Source organism: Bidens hawaiensis, unplaced genomic scaffold (genome assembly GCF_021521415.1).
Source record: "Bidens hawaiensis isolate Kalapana, Puna unplaced genomic scaffold, B.hawaiensis_p1.1 tig00003760_1, whole genome shotgun sequence".
Lineage (NCBI taxonomy): Eukaryota > Viridiplantae > Streptophyta > Magnoliopsida > Asterales > Asteraceae > Bidens > Bidens hawaiensis.
The window spans coordinates 1,022,039-1,034,625 of record NW_027491216.1 but is presented as its reverse complement, the minus strand read 5'-3'; the positions used below and the strand labels follow the sequence as shown (position 1 = coordinate 1,034,625).

The window sequence follows — 12,587 nt, the reverse complement described above, 5'->3', positions numbered from 1 at the left end:
ATCGTCTTTCTTATTTACAAGTTTATAGTTTTCAAAAGCCAACAAATTACACATGCCAAAAATAATAAATCATATACTTTACCTGGATATCGAACCTCAGCAGCCTGATCAGCTAAGTTGTCAACATATAACAAAGCAAACACCTGTTGAAACAGAATTTAGTCAAGTAGCAACCCAACATATTTATACATGAAGCATAGTTATACTAATGATACTGGATTTATAATCACATTATGATACTTAGTTACATTTACTTTAAAGGATACAGAAGTCTGATAGGCTTCAACTTTCTTCATTTAGCCTTTACATACTAAACAAAAAAAAAGATTTAAAATTTACTGTTATCAACAATCATAACAACCATAATTTATGGTAGTTTCATGTTATTAAAGTTAGCAATTTGCAATCCATTATGAAATTGAGGGAACACATAACATGAAATAGATTGATAGATAACCTCTTTTTAGATTACCGGCATATTAGAAAGCCTTCCAAATCATCTTAATTGGTGGAACAAAAATAGTATTAGGAGTGTTATGTTGGCTTCGTAGGCCTTTTGTTGGCCCGGTTTATTATTTGAAGTCCAAAGGGCAGACGGGTGTAGGTGGCCATCGAAGCCCGGCCGGTTTAGATTTCTTGTTCATTAATTTACAAATCCTAGCTCAGTCTCTATATAAACAACGCTATATGCTTGTAATTATTTGTCACTAAATAAAGAATACCTAGTTACCACCCGTGGACGTAGGTCAGTTTAAACCGAACCACGTTAAATCCTCGTGTTCGTTTATTGCTTTCGTGTGTGCGTTCAGTTTCCTGTGTGGGTTTAATCCTAACAAGTGGTATCAACAGCTTAGGTTCGGATCACACGAAGGACACGTTGAACCATCTCTTATGCCGTCGCCGACAAGAGATCGGTGTTCGTTTCGCACGTGAACAATTGCAAGAGAAGAGGTTTAGGTCAATCTAGGGTTTTGCATTGTCGGCAGCCATAGCCGACGTGAATCCATTAATAGGCCGTGGGTGTTTGTGTTTAACCAAAAGAAAATCACGTGGTGTTTTTTCTTTGGGGTTTTGCGTCGTTCAAGGGAAGCAAGAAACAAATATATTATATTTGTGTTTGTTTTGTGTTTTGAATACCTCCTACCTACCATTTAACTTTTAAGCAATTGTGAAGCAAAAGTCAAATTACAAGCCGCCACCAACATTCTAAGAAGTTGACTAGATTATTGTTATTTTTCTTTAGGCCTTTACAATACAAGGCAAACCCTATTAATTTGTGTGGCCAAAAGTGTTGGGTAGTTTAGCCCAACAATTATTTGGGTCAATATCATTTTTTTTTTCTGCAAAGAGCGAGCCAAGAACGTTTGAATCAATATTCTATTTTTGTTAAATAACAGTTGTCAAGTCAGAAGAAATTAAAAGAAACCAAAACCAGTGCCAACCGCGCTTGTCAGGTTTTATCGTTTCAGTATAAAGTTTCAGTTTCTGATTTTCAGTTCGTTATTCCGCTGCGTATAAATAGGTTGATTTTTTTAACAGAGTTCAGTAGAACAGCCGTTAAGTTCAGGCTCGTGCCATTGTTGTGTCTATTTTTATCCAGATTTTCGTTTTAATCACTGTCATGGTAGAAGACGGAAAGGTTTCGATGTAGAAGTTTGATGGACAGAAGTTTAGTTGGTGGAAGATGCAGATTGAAGCGTTGCTTTGTCAGAAAGATTTAGATGTAGTGCTTGAGGATGAAAAACCAGAAAAGTTGTCAGATGAAGATTGGAAAAAGTTAGACAAGAAAGCTAGGGCTTGTATTACACTGTCGTTGTCAAAAGATGTGGCATTTAACATCATAAAAGAAACCACAACCCGTGGTATGATGGAGGCACTATCCAACATGTATGAGAAGCCTTCGGCAGCGAATAAGGTCTATCTTATCAGAGAGCTTGTGACAACTAGAATGAAAGAGGGTGGGTCAGTTACAGCGCATATTAATAATCTTAATTCGATCCTGTCCCGCTTAGGTGTTGTTTGTTTTTTAAGACAAAAACTGTCTGTAATCTTATTTCATCTGATTTCATGTCTGCAACTGAAGATGTGGTCTGAAGATCTGTAATCTGAAAATATAATACTGTTTGTTTTATAAACTGGATATCGTCTACATAAGCTCAAAATTAGTTACCTATAAATTGGACATCGTCTGTTTAAGTTGAACGGTGGTGGTGGACGGTGGGGTGGTGGGAATGGACGGTGGTGGTGGCCAACGGTGGGTGGTGGGCGGTGGTGGTGGTAGTGGATGATGGTTGTGGGCGACGGTGGGTGGTGATGGCGGACAGTGGTGGTGGGTGGTGGTAGTGGACGATGGTTGTGGCCAACGGTGGGGTGGTGGTGGTGGTGGACCGTGGTGGTGGCGGATGGTGGTGGCAGACGATGGTGTTGGGTGGTGGTGGCAGACGATGGTGTTGGGTGGTGGTGATGGATGGTGATGGTGGTGGGTGGTGGTGGTGATGGATGGTGATGGTGGTGGGTGGTGGTGGTGGTGGTGGTGGGTGATGGATGGTGGTGGCGGACGGCGGGTGGTGGGTGGTGGCGGCGGCGAACGGTGGTGGTGGATGGTAGTGGCGGCAGACGGTGGGGTGGTTGTGGCGGCAGACGGTGGGGTGGTGGTGGTGGTGGTGGTGGGTGGGTGGTGGTGGCGGCGAATGATGGTGGTGGGTGGTGGTGGTGGCGGACAGTGGGTGGTGGTGGTGGCTCACGGTGGGTGGTGGTAGTGTTGGACATTGGGTGTTGGTAGGATGTTAAGAAGTGTGAAGAAGTTGAACAATAGCTTATTTTTTAAGATCATAAAAGCAGTTTTCAGATCTTTTTTTCTACAAAAAAACAACAGTCTTCAGAAGCTTATGTCTGCGCGACGTAAGCCCCTCGCAGACCTTTTAAGCAAAAACAAACAGAACCTTAGTGTCAGTTGACATTAAGTTTGATGATGAAGTTCAAGGTAATTTGTTATTATCCTCTTTGCCCGACAGTTGGCCGCAAACAGTGACTGCGGTTTGTAGTTCGTATACAAAAATTACTTTTGATGGGATTCGGGACCTAATTCTAGGAGAAGATTCAAGACGCAGAAGTTCAGGTGAATCATCGGGTAATATGTTAGTCACAGAAAGCAGAGGTAGGAGAAAAGAACGAGGCAGTGGGAGTAGGAAGAGGAGTCAGTCTAAGACTCGTAAAGTTATTGAATGCTGGAGTTGTAAAGAGAAGGGACACTTTAGGAATCAGTGTCCGAATGGTAAGAAAGAGGTGAACGCTACAGAAGACGACACAGATGACAGGGTAAGTAGTGATGAGGCTTTGGTTTATAGTGTTGAGAGTAACGTTGATGCTTGGGTGATTGATTCTGGTGCATCGTTTCATGCCACTCACTGTAGTGAAACGATGAAGAATCTTAAATTTGGGGATTTTGGAAAGCTTCGACTAGCGAACGATGATATTTTAGAGGTTACGGGTATGGGAGACATTGATTTGATAACTTCAGCCGGTAGTTCTTGGACTTTGAAAGACGTGAGGGTTATTCCAAGTTTGAAGAAACGTTTGATTTCAGTTGGGCAGTTGGATGACCAGGGTCATGATGTTAAGTTCGGGAATGGGTAGTGGAAGGTAGTCAAAGGAAATCTCGTGGTTGCTCGTGGCAAGAAAAGGGGATCCTTATATATGGTCGACACATCACCGGAAGGAGTTGATCCAGTTCTGATGAAAGACAGAGTCCGGTTCACAGAATCTCGTGGGCAGAAGAAGGTTCGGTTTGCAAGTAACAAACCTAGAGCCAAAATGAAGATTCAGGATGAACGAGCTAGGAAGGTTAAATCAATTGGATGACATCGTGACAGTGGGAGCACATGTCGTGTTTCAGTTACATTTCCAGGTCAACAGTGGATTAAGAAAACTAGTATTCCAGCTGAAAAAGTATCTCCAGTGAATTACTTGCTGAATATGGGGAGTGTTTGTTCTCAGGTTATCTCAGAATCCAGTAGTTCGTGACAGTGGGAGCCGGTAGGGACAGAGAACGGGTCAGGGGTAGTTTTAGCCGTGACTGACGTGTTGGAGCTCCAGGGAGCTTCAACGGGCCTTCAGGTTCATTGATGAGAAGGCGATGGCAACTAGAAGATGTTTAATATTCATATTACAGAAGTACAATTAGGAGTGCAGACGAGAGTATTCAAGGCCTCCGAGTGGGAGATTGTTGGGTTCGTAGGCCTTTTGTTGGCCCGGCTTATTATTTGAAGTCCAAAGGGCAGACGGGTGTAGGGTGGCCGGAACGAATCCCGGCCCGGTTTAGATTTCTTGTTCAATAATTTACAAACCCTAGCTCAGTCTCTATATAAACAACGCTATGTACTTGTAATTGTTTGTCACTAAATAAAGAATATATAGTTGCCACCCGCGGACGTAGGTCAGATTAGACCGAACCACATTAAATCCTCGTGTTCGTTTATTGCTTTCGCGTGTGTGTTCAGTTCCGTGTGTGGGTTTAATCCTAACATGTTAAACTTGTCGCCGCCATCTGCCGGAAACGTATCCTTTCATAACTGCCGGGAAAACATATTCTGACGATTCTAAAATAATGTTCAATTGAAACGGATGGATGGGTAAAGGGAGTACACATTGAATTGAAATTTATTCGCATTCAATTGAAGGTGGTAGGGGTAGAGCCGTCCGTTGACATTCAATTGCCTTGGGTGAAAGTTGACATTTCAATTGCTGGCAGGTGAGTCTCAATCATCACAGATGGGGTGGGTTAAGTTAATGCACGGTGAGTGTGATAATGTGATGGAACGAAACTGCCTAGGAGTGGTAAGTGAAAATGAACGGGAGCAATTAGTTTACGATCAATATCCAATAATATACAAGTTAACAACTTTGCCTTTAAGAGTGTTGAATAAAAGGTTGTACAACATGCATAAAATATCATGCAAAACTCTTAATGACCCTTTAAACTCCTTGAATTGATAGCACCATAAACCCTAAATGATAGAAGAGTGATTTTACAAAACGTGAAGTTTCATTAAGTTGTACGATACGCGTTAAGAACAAAATAATGTAATGGTAAGTTATTTTTCTTACCCAATTATAAAATGTTTTTTCTATCCTTGTCCCTTAATTATGAAATTACCTTGGCAGCCTATCAGTCGTGCTTAATATTATAAATATAGATAATACAATATATATAAATATAACTTAAATAGTTATAATCTAGTAAGTTCAACCCTATACAAATCCGGAAAAAAAACATATTTAGACTAATGGAAGTCTAAAAAAAGGCCACATGTGAGGTTACGAGTTATCGTTCGAACCATAAAACTTTCCACTCTATAAAATTAGATTATTTTGTTATCATAAAATCTAAACCTAGCTTGTAAGCCTAGCCGTTCGAACCATAGACAAACCCTAGAAGAACGAGTGTGCTTTGTATTTTTCATTCAGTGTAGTTTTGAAACTCAATGGGTAAGAGGGCTACCAAACCATTAGGTTCTATTACTTTAGTGAAACGAGCACTTTTCTTTTAACGGTAAATTTCATTCAACCATAAAAACGGCACTTGCTAGTCCTCAAAGCAAGGACCGCAAGGGAAACCAAGTTACATCAAACCAATAGGAAACGTACACCAATCATTCCAATCTAAATGTTTATGTCTCGACCTATTTGTAATCCAAAAATAAGAAGTCGATTTGATCTTGGTCACCACCTCAATAGCTTTGATAGTTTTCCTTTGAAAGATCCGCTTGTTTCTAGCAATCCATATGCACCAAAGGGTCGTTAAAATGATACCACGCATCACCCGTTTCTCATACCTCCCCATTTTAAAGCCTTTAACAAGCATAAGAAGATCACGGATGTCGAAAGCGAAAATAGGATTCAACCGACACCAGCCTAAAATCCTAGACCAAACCTCTGCTGCGAAAATACATCCAGTAAAGATGTGGCTCGAAGATTCCTGGTTCGACTCGCAAAACGGGCAGGAGTCATCCGAAAAAATCATCCCTCTTTTAGTAAGAGTATCTTTCATAGGAATCCTATTTTGCTCTGCGAGCCACGCCAAAATGCCACACTTAACCGAAATCCAGTTTTCCCACTTAAGCTTAAAAAAAGGTTGATAATTACGGTTGTTGACTATTAGTTTCCTAGCTGCCGAAACCAAGAATAAACCTGACCCATCACCTGTCCATTTCCATGTCTTTGCCCTCACCCCACTTATAATCATAAATTTTATTTAATAAATTGAACAACTCCGAAACCTCAAATGGGGAGTTAGGCAGTTGACGCCAATCCCAATTCAACACAGTAACACCATTGTGTTTGTTAATTCTTTCATACACACAAACTCATTTATTGGATTCTAACCTGAAAAGGTGAGGGAAGACGTACCGCAACGGTTGCTCGTTCAGCCACGGATCGCACCAAAATATTATACATTTTCCGTCCCCGGCATATTCAACCAGAAAACTATTAAATGTCTTGCCATTTGGCGTACACCGCTCCCCGATTTTCACAATATCCTTCCAACAACCACTAGCCGAGGATCTCAAAGGCATCATTGACCAGTTTCGAGCACCCCTGTGACAACCCCAGATAATCTTTTTCCAAAGACCATTGAAACGAGCACATAACTCTTACTGATTCAATAATCTATTAACAGAATTATTATGAGGCTATTAAACAGGGCCTTTATGCACATGCAATTGCTTGTGCTAGCCTGAATTGTAGCCGTCTTAGCAAGCTAATCCTCTATGTGCCCTTCTGATTAGCTCTAACTATTATTTGTTTTTCTTTCTTTATACAATCTGACTACGTATTATTTTTATTTTTGTTAATATATTTATGAATTATTATGAATATTACGCACCAATGTAAGATTAAATGCATTTCAGTTGTCTAACTTTTATTGGAAGGAACCGTCATTTTTAAAGAATAGTATAAAATAATTTACAACAGAATATAATATAAAAAAAACATAATTTATTAAAGAAAACCAGATGATAAATAATATTTGATTTAATTAAGTCGTTCAAAAAAAATTTGAGATATTTTTAAATACACAATTTAAAGAATCCAAATTATAAATACTATTGATTTCTTTCTATTGAGTATGTATGATTAATTAAGAAAAAGGAAACCAAATTTTAGACAATATTAGATTTTTGAAGGAGTAGGGTTTTATTATTAGATTATAAATACTTCTTCTTCAAGTCCAAAACTTCATCGTCTTCTGGCTCCTCCCACAATTACGGACAATGAACTATCAATCAGCAATCAAACCCACGTGTCAACCATTCTGGCCACTCACCTTCTCTCCAACAAACACGACTCTAACGTTGTTTTCTCACCCTTGGCCATGCAGGCGGGGTTGAGCTTGGCGGCCGCTGGTTCTAACGGCCGAACACTCGACCAACTCCTTGCTTTCCTCAAAACAAATACCACCGATGACCTCGCCTCCCTTTATTCGCAACTTGGGTCTGAGACCCTAGTCGACGGTAGCCCAAACGGCGGACCATGATTGTCTTTTGTAAACGGGGTTTGGCTTGACAAAACCCTTTCTCTTAAACCTCCTTTCAAAAAGGTTGTGAAAAAAGTTTATAAAGCCGCTTGCAAACGAGTCGATTTCAAGGCCAAGGTTAGTTCTAGTTATGTGATACAATATATATTATATTAACCTGAATCTTGTTCTTGGGTTGTAAACGAATCGAACCAAGCAAGGTCTTGTTCATGTTGTAAAAACTCGATAGGTGATTTTGCTACGTTTTAGTACTAGTTTTTACTATATGATATAGTTAACATATTGTTTAATGATTGACTAAAGGCTGTCAAGGTAGCCAAAAGAGTGAATTCATGGGCCGAAAAGCAAACTGATGGCCTTATAAAAAACGTCATTCCTGCTTCTTCAGTTGACTATCTCACCAGACTCATCGTTGCAAATTCCATCTACTTCAAGGGTGCATGGAGTCGGAAGTTTGACCAGTCAACGACAAAAGAATATGACTTCTGTAGGGGTATGGTACTAAACCCGGTTTTACGACCCTAAATTTATTATGTTTGGCTTATTTTATTATATGGACTAATACAATGTTATTGGGCTGAGGGGGTTTTGTGGAGGTAACCCTAACTGGGCTAGGCCCATTAGGGTACCATGATGGTGGCCATGAGACTCTCTATATAAGGAGGTCTCCACCTCCTTATTAAGGGGTCATGCTCAATAAGAGCCACCACCACTTTTTTGTGTCTGTGAACAAGAGATTCCTCAGGATTTCTTAGCAGTCGCCTCCACACCCCCGAAAACCATTGCAGGTCTCAAGCAGCCGGAAAAGAAGATCAAGACGTGGTTCGTTCATCTCGAAAATCCGTGGAAACATCGTCATGGATCAGGTCAGATTCATTTCGTGCTTCGACATTGGCGCCATCCGTGGGACGGCAACGAACTACCCTTCGATCTTCATCTCGGCTGTCAGATCTCTCCCAGGAAAAACCCAGATCTGAAAGTTTACAGAAAAAGGCTTCAAGGCTTGTTCTATTAAAGCTCAAAAAGATCCATAGATCTAAAAGAGGCTTCCAGATCTGTGCGAAAAGACACTGCCGGGACTCGAATGATCGAGTCTCCGGATCTGTGATGGTTTTAAATCTGCTCCAAGCTTCAGATCTATCCAGATCTGATTTACAGATCTAGATCTAGATTACAGACCTGGATTTTAGGTTTAAAATTGCAGGTCTAACTCTTAATTTGCAGATCCAAAAATTACCAGACTTCCGCCGCCATGTACGCGCGCCCGCGGATTCTCATTCCGCAGCCGTGCATGTGCCGCCGCGGAAACCACCATGTGGGTTTTGCGCAAGAGACCCCCGCCATGCACGCGCACTCGCGAGTCACCACTCCATCGCCGTGCATGCGCGCATCAGGCCTCACGCCAAACTTCAAGGTTGGGAATCCTTATAATATCCCATATGGCTACGCGCCAAACTTCAAGGTTGGGAGTCCTCATAATATCCCATATGGCTACGCGCCAAACTTCAAGGTTGGGAGTCCTCATAATATCCCATATGGCTACGCGCCAAACTTCAAGGTTGGGAGTCCTCATAATATCCCATATGGCTACGCGCCAAACTTCAAGGTTGGGAGTCCTCATAATATCCCATATGGCTACGCGCCAAACTTCAAGGTTGGGAGTCCTCATAATATCCCATATGGCTACGCGCCAAACTTCAAGGTTGGGAGTCCTCATAATATCCCATATGGCTACGCGCCAAACTTCAAGGTTGGGAGTCCTCATAATATCCCATATGGCTACGCGCCAAACTTCAAGGTTGGGAGTCCTCATAATATCCCATATGGCTACTCGCCAAACTTCAAGGTTGGGAACCCTCATAATATCCCATATGGCTACGCGCCAAACTTCAAGGTTGGGAACCCTCATAATATCCCATATGGCTACGCGCCAAACTTCAAGGTTGGGAATCCTCATAATATCCCATATGGCTACGCGCCAAACTTCAAGGTTGGGAATCCTCATAATATCCCATATGGCTACGCGCCAAACTTAAAGGTTGGGAATCCTCATAATATCCCATATGGACACGCGCCAAACTTAAGGGTTGGGAATCCTCATACCACATGCTCATGCACCAATATGCTCACGCATCACATATGCTCACGCATATTGCACATGCTTACGCATCACATGCTCACACATATCACAGTCTACACGCACGCGCATGCAACATCTGCGCGCGGCGCGGGACATAAAGCCTACGCGCACGCGCATGCAACATCTGCGCGTGGCGCATAACACAAAACCAAAGTCTACGCGCACGCGCATGCAACATCTGCGCGTGGCGCGGGACATAAAGTAGCTCGTAAGCCGCCTCACGCGCAAGCTCCACTATTATTACAGCTCATAAGACGCCTCGCGCGCAAGTTGTTATTATTCTTATAGCTCGTAAGCCGCCTCACGCGCAAGCTTTATTATTCTTATAGCTCGTAAGACGCCACGCGCGCAAGCTTTATTATTCATACAGCTCATAAGACGCCTCGCGCGCAAGCTGTTATTATTCTTATAGCTCGTAAGACGCCACGTGCGCAAGATGTTATTATTATTATAGCTCATAAGACGCCTGACGCGCAAGCTCTATTATTACAGCTCGTAAGCCGCCTCTCGCGCAAGCTTCATTATTATTATTATAGCTCGTAAGCCGTCTCACGCGCAAGCTTTATTATTCTTATAGCTCGTAAGACGCCACGCGCGCAAGCTTTTTTATTCATACAACTCATAAGACGCCTCGCGCGCAAGCTGTTATTATTCTTATAGCTCGTAAGACGCCACGTGCGCAAGCTGTTATTATTATTATAGCTCATAAGACACCTGACGCGCAAGCTCTATTATTACAGCTCGTAAGCCGCCTCTCGCGCAAGCTTCATTATTATTATTATAGCTCGTAAGCTGCCTCACGCGCAAGCTTTATTATTCTTATAGCTCGTAAGACGCTACGCGCGCAAGCTTTATTATTCATACAGCTCATAAGACGCCTCGCACCAAGCTGTTATTATTCTTATAGCTCGTAAGACGCCACGTGCGCAAGCTGTTATTATTATTATAGCTCGTAAGACGCCTGACGCGCAAGCTCTATTATTATAGCTCGTAAGCCGCTTCACGCGCAAGCTTTATTATTCTCATAGCTCGCAAGCCGCAACTCGTGCAAGCTTCATTATTATTATTATAGCTCGTAAGCCGCCTCACGCGCAAGCTTTATTATTCTCATAGATCCGTAAGTCGCCTCGCGCGCAGGCTTTATTATTCTCATAACTCATAAGCTGCCTCGCGCGCAAGTTATGTTACATTATCATCAAGATGCGCGCTCCATCTTTTATCAGGCCTCGCGCCACTATGATGCGTGCCATATCTTATTTAAGCCAGGGCACCATCATCATCATAAGGACCGCAATATGTTACCATCATGAGGAAAACCTCTCAAAACTCAAAGACAATAAAGACAAGGCCAAAGAAAAGGGAAAAAACCGCCCCACGACCTAACACACCTCATAAAGTCCAGCGCTCCACCTAGACGCTTGCGCGCCCAGGAGCAACGCTGGACTTGGGGGGCTTGTAGGGGTATGGTACTAAACCCGGTTTTACGACCCTAAATTTATTATGTTTGGCTTATTTTATTATATGGACTAATACAATGTTATTGGGCTGAGGGGGTTTTGTGGAGGTAACCCTAACTGGGCTAGGCCCATTAGGATACCATGATGGTGGCCATGAGACTCTCTATATAAGGAGGTCTCCACCTCCTTATTAAGGGGTCATGCTCAATAAGAGCCACCACCACTTTTTTGTGTCTGTGAACAAGAGATTCCTCAGGATTTCTTAGCAGTCGCCTCCACACCCCCGAAAACCATTGCAGGTCTCAAGCAGCCGGAGAAGAAGATCAAGACGTGGTTCGTTCATCTCGAAAATCCGTGGAAACATCGTCATGGATCAGGTCAGATTCATTTCGTGCTTCGACAACTTCCACCTCCTTGATGGAAACAAAGTTAAAGCTCCCTTCATGACCAGTACGAAAAACCAATTCGTTTGTGAATATGATGATTTTAAAGTACTAGGTCTTTCCTACTTACAAGGTCTAGATGAGCGTAAGTTCACAATGTATGTTTCCTCCCGAATGCAAAAGATGGCCTTCAATCTTTAGTACAAAAATCGGTTCCACATCCGACTTTATACACCGTCACATTCCTCACCAAAAAGTAGAAGTTGGCCAGTTTTTGATACCAAAATTTAAGATCTCATTCCGGTTTGAAGCTTCTAGTATGTTGAAGGAATTAGGTCTTGTGTGCCTTTCAGCAGTGAGTGTGATTTGACCAAATTGGGTGACTCAGTTGCCGATGAAAGCCTTTGTGTTTCAAGCATATACCATAAAGCGTATGTGGATGTTTGTGAAGAAGGCACTGAAGCTGCAGCAGTCAATATAATGACGATACGGTGTCTCCTTTCACGGAAACGGAAAGTACAAAAGCGCAAGAAGGTTGATTTCGTGGCGGATCATCCGTTTTTGTTTGTGATCAGAGAGGATGTGTCTGGTGTCATGTTGTTTATGGGGCACGTGATTGATCCACGTGTTGGTTGAAATGATGGTCGAAATCAGCTGAGAGGAATTGTTTCTTTTTGTGTGTGATGTCGATTTTTATACTGACTGGTATATGGAGTAATTAAGACTGTTGCATCTTTGGCAATTTAATTCAAATTCATGCTGATGATTTGTTATATTTTTTTTCTTTGTTCGTTGCTTTTATGGGACTTATCGTAAACAGGGTGTTAATCGGGTCAACCCGATCGGGTTTCGGGTTAGTCGGGTTTTGAAAATAAGTCATCTAGCCCGCAACCCGACCCTATCAAGGTTCGGGTTTATGGGATTTGGGTTAATAGGTTAGTCGGGTTAATCCGGTTACTCTATATTTTTAAGTTGATTTTCTTGTTGAGTTGTTGGTAACCTGTTGGCTGCAATATTTCTCATTCCACTGAATTTTTAATTTCTTTCTCAAGTAATTATATATCTTATTA

General features: G+C 42.0%; 1 pseudogene; it reads left to right on the top strand.

The window, feature by feature from the left end:
* Positions 1-1,684: 1,684 nt before the first annotated feature.
* Positions 1,685-12,156, top strand: LOC143624303 (serpin-ZX-like; annotated as a pseudogene).
* The last annotated feature ends 431 nt before the right edge of the window (positions 12,157-12,587 follow it).